Source organism: Diabrotica virgifera, chromosome 6, assembly GCF_917563875.1.
Source record: "Diabrotica virgifera virgifera chromosome 6, PGI_DIABVI_V3a".
NCBI classification, from domain to species: Eukaryota; Metazoa; Arthropoda; class Insecta; order Coleoptera; family Chrysomelidae; genus Diabrotica; species Diabrotica virgifera.
In genome coordinates, this window is record NC_065448.1 from 202,705,468 (window position 1) to 202,721,930 (window position 16,463).

Here is a 16,463-nt window from a genome sequence, read left to right on the forward strand (position 1 = left end):
ATGATACAAGAAAATGTATAGTGTCATACAGCCTTTAGATATTATAAATTGTTTATCCCAAGAGGTCAAATGTCGAAGGCAATAACTTTTTGAAAAAAAAAATCGTAGAGAGTTGGTGAAACATCCAATCTCCTTTTAAAGAGTTATATTTTTATATTCTGATGTAAATAAATGCGTAAAACATTTTTAAACCTCTAATTTTTGGATTTGAAAATAAGGGGGCAAATTTTGTTATAATCATTTAGAGCTGAAGCGGCCCTGTACAACCTATGAGTTTCTAACTTACAGTTATTGTTGCTGGCTGAAGATGAAACGAAGATTTATAAAAAATAAAAAATTTCTACGACCAACTGAAGCCGAGATAATTTTTGGCTTTGAAAATAAGGGGGCAAATTTCGTTATAAACATTTAGAGCTGAAGCGGCCCTGTACATCCTATGAGTTTCTAACTTACAGATTATTGATGCTGAAGACGAAACGAAGATTTATAAAAAAATATAAATTTTCTACAACCAACTGAAGCCGAGATAATTGTTTTGTTTTCTTAAATCGTAGAGCGTTATTTATAACAATTAAAAAATTATTTTACAGTCATTGACTAAATAAAGACTTATATTATCTTAAAATAAAAAATATTATAAAATATAATTACATTTAATTATTAAAAATTATTTTTAAAATCGGTGCTTTTGCAAGCGGTCGAATTTTGCAAATCGCCCGGCTCGCTTCAAATCCGCGCCTTCAGAAAATTTTTACGTAACTTGTATTAAATTTTGATAGAAAACAATTTAATAATATTACCATTATAATATACAGTCTATTTATCTATATTTTAGTATTTGTTTTTCTTGATAAACTTTTATATGTGAAATCCAAAACGAATAGTCACTACAAGAAGAAAAAGTTTTATATTGTATATTATAGTAAGAAGTAACATTATTATTATTATATTTATATAACAAAAATATATTTATTAATAATATATTTCATATATATGTATCATTTTTGTAATATTATTTCTTCAGAAATGAAATTTCACATATAAAAGTTTATCAAGAAAAACAAATACAGTGGTAAATAGACTGTATATTATAATGGTAATATTGTTAAATTGTTTTTTGTCAAAATTTAATACAAGTTACGTAAAAATTTTCCGAGCGCGCGGATTTGAAGCGAGCCGGGCGATTTGCAAAATTCGGTCGCTTGCAAAAGCACCGATTTTAAAAATAATTTTTAATAATTAAATGTAATTATATTTTATAATAATTTTTATTTTTAGATAATATAATTCTTTCTTTAGTCAATGACTGTAAAATAATTTCTTAATTGTTATAAATAAAGGCACTACGATTTAAGAAATAAAAACAATTATCTCGGATTCAGTTGGTTGTAGAAAATTTTTATTTTTTTTATAAATCTTCGTTTTGTCTTCAGCATCAATAATCTGTAAGTTAGAAACTCATAGGATGTACAGGGCCGCTTCAGCTCTAAATGTTTATAACGAAATTTGCCCCCTTATTTTCAAAGCCAAAAATTATCTCGGCTTCAGTTGGTTGTAGAAATTTTTTATTTTTTTATAAATCTTCGTTTCATCTTTGGCAACAATAATATGTAAGTTAAAAACTCATAGGATGTACAGGGCCGCTTCAGCTCTAAATGTTTATAACGAAATTTGCCCCCTTATTTTCAAACCCAAAAATTAGAGGTTTAAAAATATTTTACGCATTTATTTACATCAGAATACGAAAATATAACTCTTTAGAAGGAGATTTGATGTTTCACCAACTCTCTACGATTTTTTTTTCAAAAAGTTATAGCCTTCGACATTTGACCTCTTGGGATAAACAATTTATAATATCTAAGCAACAAATTCATTAATCTGGCTTTACAATTTATTTATGTTTGGAATTGAAAGATCTTTATTTTAAAGCTTTAAAAAATAAAAAAAATTATTTGTACAATAAATAATGCAATTGTAAAAAACGGCCATTTTGGACCTTTCGCAGGCTGTTTTGCAATAACCAATTAACCAAATTAAACTTACCATACCTCAAATTGTAGGTTTTTTAATTTACTACAACTTTCTATTAAAAAGTTTTTCTCTAAAATCAATATCCTAAGCTGCAAAATTAAAAATCATTAATGCCCGGTTGCTCCAACAGATCTTAGGATTAAGTCGAGAATATCATAAGAATTAATATAATATAATTATAATATATCATAATAAGAATACCATAATATAATAATAGATATAAGGTAAGAATCTAAAATTATGGTGCAAAATAAGTGATACTCAAGGAGGCCCTATCTATAAGTAGAGCTTAGCTAAGCTGGAGCCTAAGATCTGTTGGTGCAACCAGGCGTAACAATTGCAAATTTAACAAATGAAAATCGCAATAAAAGAAAAGCGCACAATATTTTTGGTTACATTTTAGTAGAAGTTATTCCTGGCATCGTCCTTTACAACACCTGATAGGTTCCAAAAATTCCTGAATTATATCCTGAAATCGACCTATTTTTCACCCACAGCCTGGGGTAAAGGACCGATACAAGAAAGACGAAACAACAAATCAACAATATCGAAATGAAAGTATTAAGATCAATAGCGGGCATATCATTAAGAGACAGACAAAGCAACAGAAGTATACGAGAACGATGTAAAATTCAAAATATTAACAGGTGGATAAAAACAAGAAAGAAAAACTGGAACGAACATGTAAACCGAATGGAACCAGATAGATTATCGAACATCCGTAAAAACAACAAGCCGTATAGCAGAAGACCCGTTGGAAGGCCGCCGAAAAGGTGGAAAGACAATGTGCAGTCAAGGACAACTGAAACAGAATAAGAGGCAGACAAACAGGAGTAATCCTAGTCGCGCAAAGAAGAAGAAGAAGAAGAAGAAGATATTTCTCTCCTGGCCCTCTTTTCTGTTGTTTAATTATTATTTTCTGAAATTCAAATTCCCAGGAATTTGTGTTTTTGTTACTATATAACATATATGTATTATTTGTTGTATCCCAAATATATGTTTGTTTGTACATTTGTTTTCTTTGTCATTATCATGTACTATACATATTTTTTTTTCATACAAATCTACCTAGGTTAGTTAGGGTACACGAGAATTAGACCAAAATCATTAGACCGAAAGCAGTAGACCGAACTCATTAGACCGAAAAGCACTTTACCGAAACCTCACTAGACCGAACAGCATTAGACCGAAATGGTTAATAAATTTAAAAAGTTTGCAGTAAATTATGCTAAGATTTTGTAAGATATTATTATATTTTTATTATATTGTATTTTTTTTGTATTATTTTATATATTATAGACTGTGTAAATTGTTACTCTGTACAGTCTGATATGAAATAATTTTCATTCGTTAAACAAATTAGTGAAGGTAAAAATAAATTAAGGGTAGAGTGACGTTAACACCATTTTAACTGTTTTTAATAACCATCCAAATAACATTTAGTTGTAATTATATTAATCTTATCTCTTTTACTGCGACAAGTAAAAAGAACTGCTTTTCGGTCTTCTGCTGGTCGGTCTAGTGAGGTTTCGGTAAAGTGCTTTTCGGTCTAATGAGTTCGGTCTACTGCTTTCGGTCTAATGATTTCGGTCTCTTTACAGTAAACCGTTAGTTAGTAATGGGCAGTTAGTATACACAACTGAAAATAATGTCCCGTACAAAGCAAACGGCCCGAAAATCCACTGGTGGTAAAGCACCACGTAAACAGTTGGCAACCAAAGCTGCTCGTAAGAGTGCACCTGCCATTGTGGGAGTTTAAAAACCCCATCACGAAGGCGCCACGTATCCATTACGTTGGTGCTCCGTGTAGCTGCTCCACATGGTGGATACGTTGGTGCTCCTTCTCGCATATTTACAGATGCTCCTATACTACGGCACCAGAGTGCTGAAATCGGTTAGCCTTTGAAATATACTACCTATTAGGCTACAAACCCTCATTGATTTAGACACCTAATAAATTATAAGACATCTATTAAATTATGGTGCCTAAGTTTTTATTGGAATTAATATTATTGTAAGTATTGTATATTTCAATTTATTGTATTCAAATAGAAATGTCGAAACTGCAATAAACCTAGCATACTTAAGAATGTGTTTTTTGACCCTAACCCGAGAAACAAATAAAACAAAAATTAAAACAAAAACGCCAATGAATAAAAAACAAATAAATATTTTTTATTTTTATTTATTTATAAGTATAGTGCGGCCGATACGTGAAACAATTGCACATTTAATGATACAAGCATATAATTTGGACCACATATATTACACATATAAAGGATGAAATTTAGATATGAGGCCATCTCAGGCTTTGCCTTTTATAAAAATGGCGGGCATTCAAAATGGCGGCTATACATATGTGTTAATAGTACCATAACTTTTGAACGAAAAGTCCGATTTCAACCAAATTTTTTATATAGGTTCTTTCTTTGATTTACAAGATGGATGTGATGAACCAGAAGAATCGGTTTACCAGAAGTTGTGTTTTTACTGGTTGTTTATGTAAAAATATGTTTTTTTTTCAATTTTTTCCCTCTGTATATATTAATTTTTCAAAAAGGTAATACCGCAATTGAAAAGAGCGTAAAAATATTTAGTAGAAAATATTTAGAACTTTTTAGTTATGTTAATTACCATTTAATAAATGCATAACGTATCTGCACATGTACCTATGTGTGGCAGATTCGTGCAAATATTATAAGAATTATTGTGCATTTAATGGTAGAAGTATTTAATTTGGACCACATATACTACACACATCAGGGTTCAAATTTAGATATAAGGTCATCTCAGATTTTATCTTACACAAAAATGGCGGGCATTCAAAACGGCGACTATACATTTATGTGACTAATAGCACGATAACTTTTGAACAAAAAGTCCGATTTCAACCAAATTTGGTATATAATTTTTTTTTATGTGTAAGACTAAGGCGGCACACATAGTGAAAGCGGTTTCCGCTAGCGGGCAAACCGCGCGGTTCTCGCGCGCGGGTATAGTAACACAGTGAAGACGGGTAAAAGCGAGAGAAATCGTTCAAATCTGGCAGTTGCGTCTACTACTTGTAGCAAAATGTCGTCTTCCGATGATGATATAATTGCTTTAGATTCTGTTTTGACTAAACTGAAAAGAAAGAGAGTTGATGTACATCCTATTAATCGAGAAAGATTAATTTATGGAGAATATCATCATCTATTTCAAAAATTAAAAGATAATGAACGATTCTTCCAGTATATGAGAATGACTCAAGAGACTTTTAAATATATTTTGGAGAAAGTGGAGTATCGTTAAAAACAATAATAAACGCTCAACTTATAGTCAACCAACAGAATATCGAAAGAGTTGAGAATATACATATATGGGTACGAATTTAAATAGCGAATGGGACTACTCAGAAATTAAACAGCGAATAATAAAAGCGAAAGCAGCATACTTTAGAATGAGACCCATAGTCCTGTCGCCAGGGGGGGTACAACGGCCTCGTTAATTCAGATGGACTTACTCAAGTTTTTTTTATGTATTTTGACCCGTAGAACACGAATTTTTTGGGTAACAGTTGATCCGGATGTCGATAAGATTGTTATAGACCAAGAACTTGAGGAATCAAATAACAGCGATTTTTGGCAAAACAAAACAATATTTTGTATTTTTTGGGCCATTTTAAGTAAAAAATATTTCTACAAGTTTTTTCGTAGGATGCACAGTTTTCGAGATAAACGCGGTTGAACTTTAAAAAAATCGAAAAATTGCAATTTTTGAACCCGAATAACTTTTGATTAAAAAATAAAATAGCAAGTCTGCTTACCGCATTTGAAAGTTTAAGTCAAATTATATCGGTTTTGATTATTTGCATTGGTAAAAATTTATTTTTTTATTGTTTAACAAAGCTATAAACACGTAGGGTTTCCCGTGCTTTTACATGCGTTTTAACGCATGTAACGTAGAAATAGTCTTGATTGCACTAGTACCTATTCTACCTACTCGTTCGATTTTAAATGAGAAATCATAGAAACATCACTCACGCACTAGTTGTTTGTAGCTTTGTTTAACAATAACACAATAAATTTTTAGCAATGCAAATAATCAAAACCGACATAATTTGACTTGAACTTTCAAAGGCGCTAAGCAGAATTGCTATTTTATTTTTTAATCAAAAGTTATTCGAGTTTAAAAATTGCAGTTTTTCGATTTTTTGAAAGTTCAACCGCGTTTATCTCGAAAACTGTGCATCCTACTAAAAAACTTGTAGAAATATTTTTTGCTTAAAATGACCCAAAAAATACAAAATAATGTTTTGTTTTGCCAAAAATCGCTGTTATTTGATTCCTCAAGTTCTTGGTCTATAACAATCTTATCGACATCCGGATCAACTGTTACCCAAAAAATTCGTGTTCTACGGGTCAAAATACATAAAAAAAACTTGGGTAAGTCCATCTGAATTAACGAGGCCGTTGTACCCCCCCTGGCGACAGGACTACCATTTTGAACAGTCGAGACATATCATTAAAAACAAAATACCGTCTGTTGAAATGCTATATATTCACAGTTCTGCTCTACGGAATGAAAGCTTGGACACTAACTGTTACATCTATGAATCGGCTCGAAGCTTTCGAAATGTGGTGTTATAGGAGCATCTTACGTATATCCTGCGTTGACCGAATTACTAACGTGGAATTCCTGCGTAGAATGGGGAAAGAGTGTGAATTTCTCATAACCATCAAATCAAAAAAATTAGAATATCTAGGACATGTAATGAGAAATCAAGAACGTTACGGCCTTCTCCAACTGATTCTCCAAGGGAAGGTATGTAAATGGTAAAAGAGGACCGTGAAGAAGACGCATTTCCTGGCTTCAAAATTTACAAAAGTGGTATAATACCACTACCACTGAACTGTTCCGCGCTGCGGTAGACAAAGTCAAGATAGCCATGATGATCGCCAACATCCGGAACGGATAGGCACTTTAAGAAGGAGGAGTATCGTTTAATTAAAAACTGGTGTAATTTACATAAGCAGGCTATCCTTCCGGAAGAAAGGCTTGTTATAACATTGAGGTAAGTAGTTTTGTTGTAAATTTATTTTTCAAGTACTGATTTAGTTAATAGTGGAATGGTTTTAGAAATACCTAAGTCACACAAAATTACGGTTTCAATAAGATTGACTTTATTACTTTTGTTTATTATAATGTACAATTATTTATAAAATTAATCCATGGAGAACTATTAATTCTTATTATAAAAGAGCGAATAAACTAAATTATCATTGCAGTAAACATTAAAACCGCGCGGAAAAAACTAAATTCTCATTCTAGCAAAAGCGGTCAGGCGGGTTGAGGCGGTTGGCCCGCGCGGACCTGCTTTGACTATGTTCGTGTACATTTAAAGACGTGCATTCTTTTTGAAAACGTTTAAAAGCGGGTCCCGCTAGCGTTGCCCGCTAGCGGAAACCGCCTCCACTGTGTGCGCCGACTAAGGTCTTGAACCGGAAGAATCGATTTACCAGAAGTTGTGTTTTTCCTGAGTTTTATCTGAAAAAATGTTGTTTTTTTACCAATTCTTTCACCCTGTATATATTAATTTTTCAAAAAGTTAAAAACGGCATTGAAAAGAGCGTAAAAAAATTTTTTTTCGGAAATATTTTGAACTCTTTAGTTATGTTAATTACCAATTAATAAATGCATAACGTATCTTCACATGTAGGTACCTATAAACCTATGTGCGGCAGATTGGTGGAAATAATATAAAAATTATTGTGCATTTAATGGTAAAAGCATATAATTTGGACCACACACACACTACACATATACAAAGATTCAAATTTAGATATGAGGCCATCTCAGATTTTGTCTTTTACAAAAATGGCGGGCATTCAAAATTAATTTGCCGCACATAGGTAGGTACATGTGAAGATACGTTATGCATTTATTAAATGGTAATTTACATAACTAAAAAGTTCAAAATATTTCCTAAAAATATTTTTACATTTTTTTCAATGGCGGTATTACCCTTTTGAAAAATTAATATATACAGGGTGAAAGAATTGAAAAAAAAACAACATATTTTTACATAAAAAACAGTAAAAACACAACTGCTGGTAAACCGATTCTTCCAGTTCAAGACCTCGATCTTATTCATCAGAAAAAGAACCTTGATGCCAAATTTGGCTGAAATCGGACTTTTCGTTCAAAAGTTATCGTGTTATTAGTCACATATGTATAGCCGCCATTTTGAATGCACGCCATTGTTGTAAAAGGTGAAATCTGAGATGGCGTCATATCTAACTTTGAACTTTTGTATGTGTAGTATATATTATGTGGTCAAAATTATATGCTTCTACCATTAAATGCACAATAATATTTGCACGAATCTGCCACACATAGGTACATGTGAAGATAAGTTATGCATTTATTAAATGGTAATTAACATAAAAAGTTCAAAATATTTCCTAAAACATATTCTTACGCTCTTTTTAGTGGTGGTATTACCATTTTGAAAAATTAATATATACGGGGTGAAAAAATTGAAAATAAATTATTAACATAATATAAAATAATTTTATATAAAAAACCAGGAAAAACACAACTTCTAGTAAACCGATTCTTCCAGTTCACGACATCGATCCTGTAAATCACAAAAAGAATATATGCACCAAATTTGGTTGAAACCGGACTTTTCATTCAAAAAATATCGTGCTATTAGTCACATTTTGAATGACCGCCATTTTTGTAAAATGCAAAATCTGAGATGGCTTCATATCCAAATTTGAACCTTTATATGTGCAGTATATGTGGACCAAATTATATTGGTCCAAGAGCTGTGAGACATTTTTGAGTAGGTATTTTAGGCAACCTGAAAATTTTTCAGTTGACTCTTTCATGATAGCCTAATACAAAAATGCCGGTCTGGCTGAAGGGTAGCGGTTATTTTCCCCAAAAATCCCTCCCAAAATTAAACAAAAGGGTAAAAATTGTTATTACAAAAAATACCATTGACGTGACTTTAAAGTAAATTTAAATGTTAAAATATAAAGAAAATAAACAGGCCAGGCGATTTAAGGGCGATTTTAACTCTGCAAGATACTTGCATGGGCGCCCCAGGATTATTTTCAGGGGATGCATCTGAACTTCAGAAGATTTCATCTGAATCTGTACTTACTATTAACGAGTATAAAATATAAAACTATACATGCATAGCTATGTACATTCCTTCCGGACAGGGAGGTGCCATTGTTATTTTGACAGGGTATTTTTTAATATTAAAAATAAATATTCTAAAAAAGACAGTTTTTTTGGTGAAATTTTCCAACTGCCAGGTGATCAAACAAATTACGCGTGCATATAAATGGAAAGCGCTATAGCTAAGCAGCAGTGTGAGAAAGATCGTATACCGATGGCTGTTTGCGTCCTCTGTTGTAGCTGAGCGAGTCCGTTCGCTCGAGAAAAATCACGTGACCTGGCGATATCCATGTTGTTGTTTCTCGAAACGTTAGAGTAATTATTATATATTATAGTATTTTAAGTAACTTTTTCTTAATTAAAGAAAAATAATACGTACTATACAATAGATTTTGCAAATATATGATAGAAAAAGACAAATTTATTATTATAAATATATAGGTAGAAAAGTATAAAACTATAAACTAAATTAATTCTGTGTCCGAATCTTGTACTTCTTCTTCAAACTCCTCATCTGAGCTTAAATATTCATTCTCTTCTTCTTCGTCAGACTCCCCCCGAGACTCAGATTCCTCTTCTACATGAGCTGTAAATAGTTGTAATATGTATTTAGAATTAATTAAAAAGTAATTAGTGATTAATTAGTTGAGTTGCTACGTATTCTCCGTCCTTTTATACGGAGTCGAAGCCTGGACAATCACGGGCGCATCTGAAGAAAGACTTGCTTGCCGTTGTTGGAATGTGGAGTTATCGAATAATGTTTAATATTAAGTATTTTCGATGGGAAATAAGCCACAATTTTATCTAGTGGATAATAATTGTGGATAATAATAATGGAATCTCTAGCGCGAGAACTTTACTGCCATCGTTGCATTTGGTTGTCCTTTTAAAGACATATTTTAAAGACATGCTATGATTTTTTTTGGCGGATATTCTTGAGTTGGGGTTGATTTCATGTAATCGAATGAATTATCTTTTAATAAAGTCGTCCCAGGAACGCAACTCATCAATATTGGCAATATCGTTTTAAAGTCTTCTACTTTAAAATGTATAATACATGCCTGAATTGCCGATATAAATGAGTCAGATTAAATAAATTATTAGAAGAATTTTTACTAAGCAACAACATTTTTGTTTATTTAGTATTATTTTGTATTTTGACAACGACACACGACTTGGGCGTCGAGACGTTAATAAGTTCATTTTTTTGGTAAAATTGTGGCTCATTTTCCATCGAGAGTACTTAATTATAAAAATGCTACAAGGAAATAGCTTTAGAACAATGTTTAATATATCATGGACACACGTAACAAACAAGGAAACATTAAGAAAGATGAAAAAGGCAAAAGAAATACTCAACACTATGAAGGAAAGAAATATGAAGTACATTGGTCATATACTAAGAAATAAAAAAACGTGATGTGATTGGTTATATAAGGAAAAGTATTAAGCATTGGTTATATAAGTAAGAATACGTAGCAACTCAATAAATTAATCACTAATTAATTTTTCATTAATTCTAAATACATATTACAACTATTTACAGATCAGATAGAAGAATCTGAGTCCCGAGGGGAGTCTGACGAAGAAGAAGAGAATGTATATTTATTTTAGCTCATCTTTCTTTCCTTCATAGTGTTGAGTATTTCTTTTGCCTTTTTCATCTTTCTTAATGTTTCCCTGTTTGTTGAGTGTTGTGTCCATGATATTTTTTACATTATTCGATAACACTACATCTCAACAATGGCAATTATTTCTTCAGATGCGCCCGTGATTGTCCAGGCTTCGACTCAGTATAAAAGGACAGAGAATACGTAGTAACTCAATTAATTAATCATTGATTAATTTTTAATTATTTCTAAATACATATTACAACTACTTACAGATCATGTAGAAGAGGAATCTGAGTCTCGAGGGGAGTCTGCCGAAGAAGAAGAGAATGAACATTTAAGCCCAGATGAGGAGTTCGAAGAAGAAGTACAAGATTCGGACACATAATTAATTTAGTTTATAGTTTTATACTTTTTTACCTATATATTTATAATAATTTTGTCTTTTTCTATCATATTTGTAAAATCTATTGTATAGTACGTATTATTTTCGTTTAATTAGGAAAAATTACTTAAAAAACTATAATATATATAATAATTACTCTAACGTTACGAGGCACAACAACATGGACATCGCCAGGTCACGTGATTTTCTCGAGCGAACGGACTCGCTCAGCTACAACAGAGGACGCAAACAGCTATCGGTATACGCTCTTTCTCACACTGCTGCCTACCTATAGCGGTTTCATTTATATGCACGCTTAATTTGTTTGATCACATGGCAATTGGATAATTTCGCCAAAAAAAACTGTGTTTTTTAGAATATTTATTTTTTAAATTAAAAAATACCCTGTCAAAATAACAACTGCTCCTCCCTGTCCGGAAGGAATGTACATAGCTATGCATGTATAGTTGTATATTTTATACTCGTTAATAGTATGTACAGATTCAGATGAAATCTTCTGAAGTTCAGATGCACCCCCTGAAAATAATCCTGGGGCGCCCATGCAAGTATCTTACAGAGTTAAAATCGCCCTCAAATCGACTGGCCTGTTTATTTTCTTTATATTTGAATATTTAAATTTACTTCCAAGTCATATCAATGATATTTTTTGTAATAACAATTTTTATCCTTTTTTAACTTTGGGGGGATTTTTGGGGAAAATAACCGCTACCCTCCAGCCAGACCGGCATTTTTGTATTAGGCTATCATAGAAGAGTCACCTGAAAAATTTTCAGGTTGCCTAAAATACCTACTCAAAAATGTCTCACAGCTCTTATACTATATGCTTGTATCGTTAAATGTGCAATTCTTATAATATTTGCACGAATCTGCCGCACTAGTACAGATATACTCGTATACAGTGCGTCCATAAAGTAAAGCATAAATTCATTATTAGCTAAATAAATAACATTATTAGAAATTACCGAAACAGGTCGATTTTTGATTTTAATTTATGATTTTTTGGCATATATGTCGTACTAGTGACGTCATCCGTCTGGAAGTCATGACATAATCGATGATTTTTTCAATATGAATAGGGGTCGTGTGATAGGTCATTTGTAAGGCAATTCAATTCTCTACTCAGTAATATAGACATTAACATAATTATTTATACAGGGTGTCCAAAAACAATTTTTTAATTAAATTAATTGACACAAAAAGAAGACTTTGCGTAGTTTATTTAATTCAAAATACATTTTGCTGCTGTCAGGAAAAAAAAATAAAATGTTTATTTCAAATATAAACATTACTTTTTGCTTAAATTCAATGTTTAGGCTGCTACCCACAGGGGCGTAACAGAGGCCCCCGCAACGTGAAGCTTGCGGGGGGCCCCAATCGAGCAGGGGCCCCATCTTGTCGTCTGATATTTTGTAAATAGAGGTATATGATTTTACTTTGTGTGTTTAAATTTAAAAACGTAAATTTCTAAATAGGCGTATTCGGCAAGTATCTCATATCTAGAAACTTAATTCTTTCCGGTCTCACGAACTTTTATGGGTGACGACAATTAATAAACTATTAATGCTTTGTACGTGATTATTGAAAGATCTGAGAATTGCAATTTGCCGAATTTTAGAACAATATTTCTAAATCTAGAAATGGGTTTTCTCTTTAATCTTTACCAACGTTTAGTATTTCGATACAATTATCCAGAGGCGTAACAGAGGCCCAATATGTCAAGGGCCTTATCTTGTTGTCTAATATATGTAAAAATGTGTTGTTGTTATATTATTTGCATACATACGTTTTTTAAGCAGTGCAGTATTGAAAATAAAGTTGTCCATCCGAATTATTAAAATTGTAGAAATATTCGCTGATAATAGATAGTGCACGAAGAAAGTTGTTGATCTCATAGAATAATAGGTACTAATGTAATAATTTAGTAATTTTTGTTCTATTTTATTCTATACAAATAAAGATGAAAAATGTAAGTCGTCATAAACAATGCATGAATAAACCAATAGCTCAGTAAATGACAGCTTTGGAGTGAAATTATCAGCGTCACGACGGACGTATTTGCTTAACAATTTGGATTTAGGTTCTAGTTACACTCCACTTCAAAGTTAGATTTATGCCGTTGGTTGATTTTAGTTCGGGGGTGACATCCCTCCTTGGGGTGAAAAACATCCGTTTAAAATAAGTCCGGAAATGTATAAATTGACTAATTATTAGCAACTTTTGTTCTATAGAGTTTCTTTATGTTTGTATTAAAACTTTTCAAGCTATTGGCGAGTGAAATGTTTATTTTTCAACAAAAAAACAACGTTTTCAGACGGGTTTTTCGCAAATAGCTCAAAAATAAGTATTTATCGAATTAAATATTAGATATCTAAAAAATATTTGTAGCAAAAATGTAGCTTTATAAGATACAAAAAATGGTGTACTCTTTATTCATGAAGTCTATCGACACAGTAAAAGCACAGTTGAAGCTCATGAAAAATCGAATATTTCAACCTGAAATAAAAAAAATGAAGCAATTTTCGGGAAAAACTCATTAAAACTTTTTTTAAATGTTAAAAAAAAGCTTTATTTTTATTATTTTATAAAAGTTTCTAGCACCAAAACTATACGAGTTACGCTCAAAATAAAGTTGGACTCTTTTTTGGTTAAAAAAAATCGTGAAAATATTCCTCTATTTCGCACCTCAACTAAAATTTATCATTAGCGCTATACCATTCACTTTAAATATTTATTGTTTATATGATCTGCAAGTTTGACCGGTTGGAAGTTCTTATTTTTGAAAAAATTTGATTTCATTGTAATTTTTTTTTTATTTTGGAAACATGGCTTTTTTTCAAAATAACTTAAAAAGTATTAGTGATACGAAAAGTCTCAAAGAGTAAAGAAATATATTTCTTGCTTTTATAAATATTTTGGCTTAATTTTGTTTTTCTGTAAGACAAAAATTGGTTAAGATATGGCTGTTTCAAATTTGCATATATTATACTCGTGATTAGTAACTCGTTCAAATCCTTTCAACTAAAACCCTTTTAAAAATAAGCACTTTGAACCAGTGAAACTTACAGGTCATATCAAAAAGTATTTTGTAAGGCGATAATGATTATTTTCATTTGGAGTGCTAAATAGGGGGAGATTTTCACAATTTTTTTACCAAAAAATGGGATTAACTGTATTTTGAGCGTTACTGGCTTAGTTTTGATGCTACAAACTTTTGTAAAAAATAAAGCTTCTTTTAAACACTTTAAAAAAGTTCTAATGAGTTTCCCCGAAAAGTATTTCATTTTTTGGTTATTTCACGTTGAAATATTTGTTTTGGAATTTGACGAATAAGCTACAAATTTTCTTTTAATGATTCGGTAGACTTCATTTTTGTTTCATTTTTTTATAAGCTAGATACTTACTCTTTGAACTACTTGCGAAAAATCGCTTAAAAACGTGGTTTTTTTGTTGAACAATAAACATTTTTACTCATAAACAACTCGAAAAGTCTTGAGTTGACCAATTCGGTGGTGGCATTTAAAATTACACGGTATCGCCATATTTTACGTTGATTTACTGGGCTGTAACACATATAGGTATTTGTTACACATGTCGCATTTAGTAATTTTTTAAAGGGGGCCCCATTTCCAATTTTGCGGGGGAGGCCACGGAGTTTGTTACGCCACTGCTACCCACCTGTCTCTTGACAGTTTGAACATTTAATTTAAGCGAAAAGCAATGTTTATTTGTCAAATAAGAATTTTATTTCTGTTTTATGACAGCAGTAAAATGTATTTTGAACTAAATAAATTAAGCACATTCGTCTTTTTGTGTCAATTAATTTAATGTAAAAAAAACTAGACACCAAAAGTCGACCTGATTCGGTAATTTCTAATAATGTTGTTTATTGAGCTAATAATGAATTTATGCGATACTTTATGGACGCACTGTATACAAGTAATTATATCTGTACTTATAAGTAAATAAAAATTAAAAATATTTATTTCTTTTTTATTTGATGGCGTTTTTTTATAATTTTTGTTTTATTTGTTTCTCGGGTTAGGGTCAAAAAACACATTCTTAAGCATGCTAGGTTTATTGCTGTTTAGACACATAAAAAAATTAAAAAAAAATAAAATATAAAAAGAAATAAAAGTAAAGCAACAAAATGTACTTATGTATCTATAAAAATAATATTGTAGTACGTATGCTATGAAATAAGAAATTTATGGCTATTAATCTGCAATCAATCACAAACAAGTCTGGCTTTGCCAAAGACATTTTTCAGAAATGAAAAGACATTTCTATTCCTGTTTTTCAAGCAATAAATTGAAATATAAATATACAATACTTAAAATAATATTAATTGCAATAAAAACTTAGAGACCATAATTTAATAGATATCTTATAATTTAATAGGTGCCGAAATCAAGGAGGGTTTGTAGTGTTACAGTGTATATCAAAGGCTAATCGATTTCAGCACTCTGGTGCCGTAGTATAGAAGCATTTGTAAATATGCCTCCCCGCTCAGCGCTCACCCTCGGCGATCCAATCGGTCGCGGTTTATATGTAGAGGAGCGCATACCGTACCCATTGCAGTTACACGGAGCACGAACGTAATGGATACGTACCTTTAAAGGCCAGGTACCGTAGCCCTTCGTGAAATTAGACGTTACCAGAAAAGTACTGAGCTACTTATCAGAAAACTACCTTTCCAACGTCTTGTCCGTGAAATAGCTCAAGATTTTAAGACAGACTTACGTTTTCAGAGTTCGGCAGTTATGGCTTTACAGGAAGATACCAATTTGTAATTTGTGCGCTATTCATGTTAAGAGCTAAGAGAGTGACTATTATGCCTAAAGACATTCAGTTGGCCAGAAGAATCAGAGGAGAAAGGGCATAAAGAAATAGAAGACATTAAAAAACGGTTCTTTTCAGAACCACAATTTCATGACTACTATGTAAGAGATATTTTTATTAAAATATTATGCAGATATTTCGTAGGCATTTTTTATGTCTACGCAAACCTCATGTCAACTGATCTGTGTGTATATGTCACCTTTTTAACATACCATCAAGTTTTAATTACTAAGAAGGCACATACGTACACTTCGTCAAAATTTTCCATGATTATTTTACATAAATGTGGCTGAATATCGTTGATGCAACGTTGAATTTCCTCCTTCAATGCACGGGTGGTTGTAGGCTTGTTGGTATAGACAAAACATAGGTTTGACTTCAAATAACCCCATAAAAAGAAATCT

General features: G+C 31.6%; 1 pseudogene; it reads left to right on the forward strand.

Annotated features, from left to right (window-relative positions):
* The first annotated feature begins 3,667 nt into the window (after positions 1-3,667).
* Positions 3,668-16,145, forward strand: LOC126886679 (histone H3-like; annotated as a pseudogene).
* Positions 16,146-16,463: the final 318 nt, after the last annotated feature.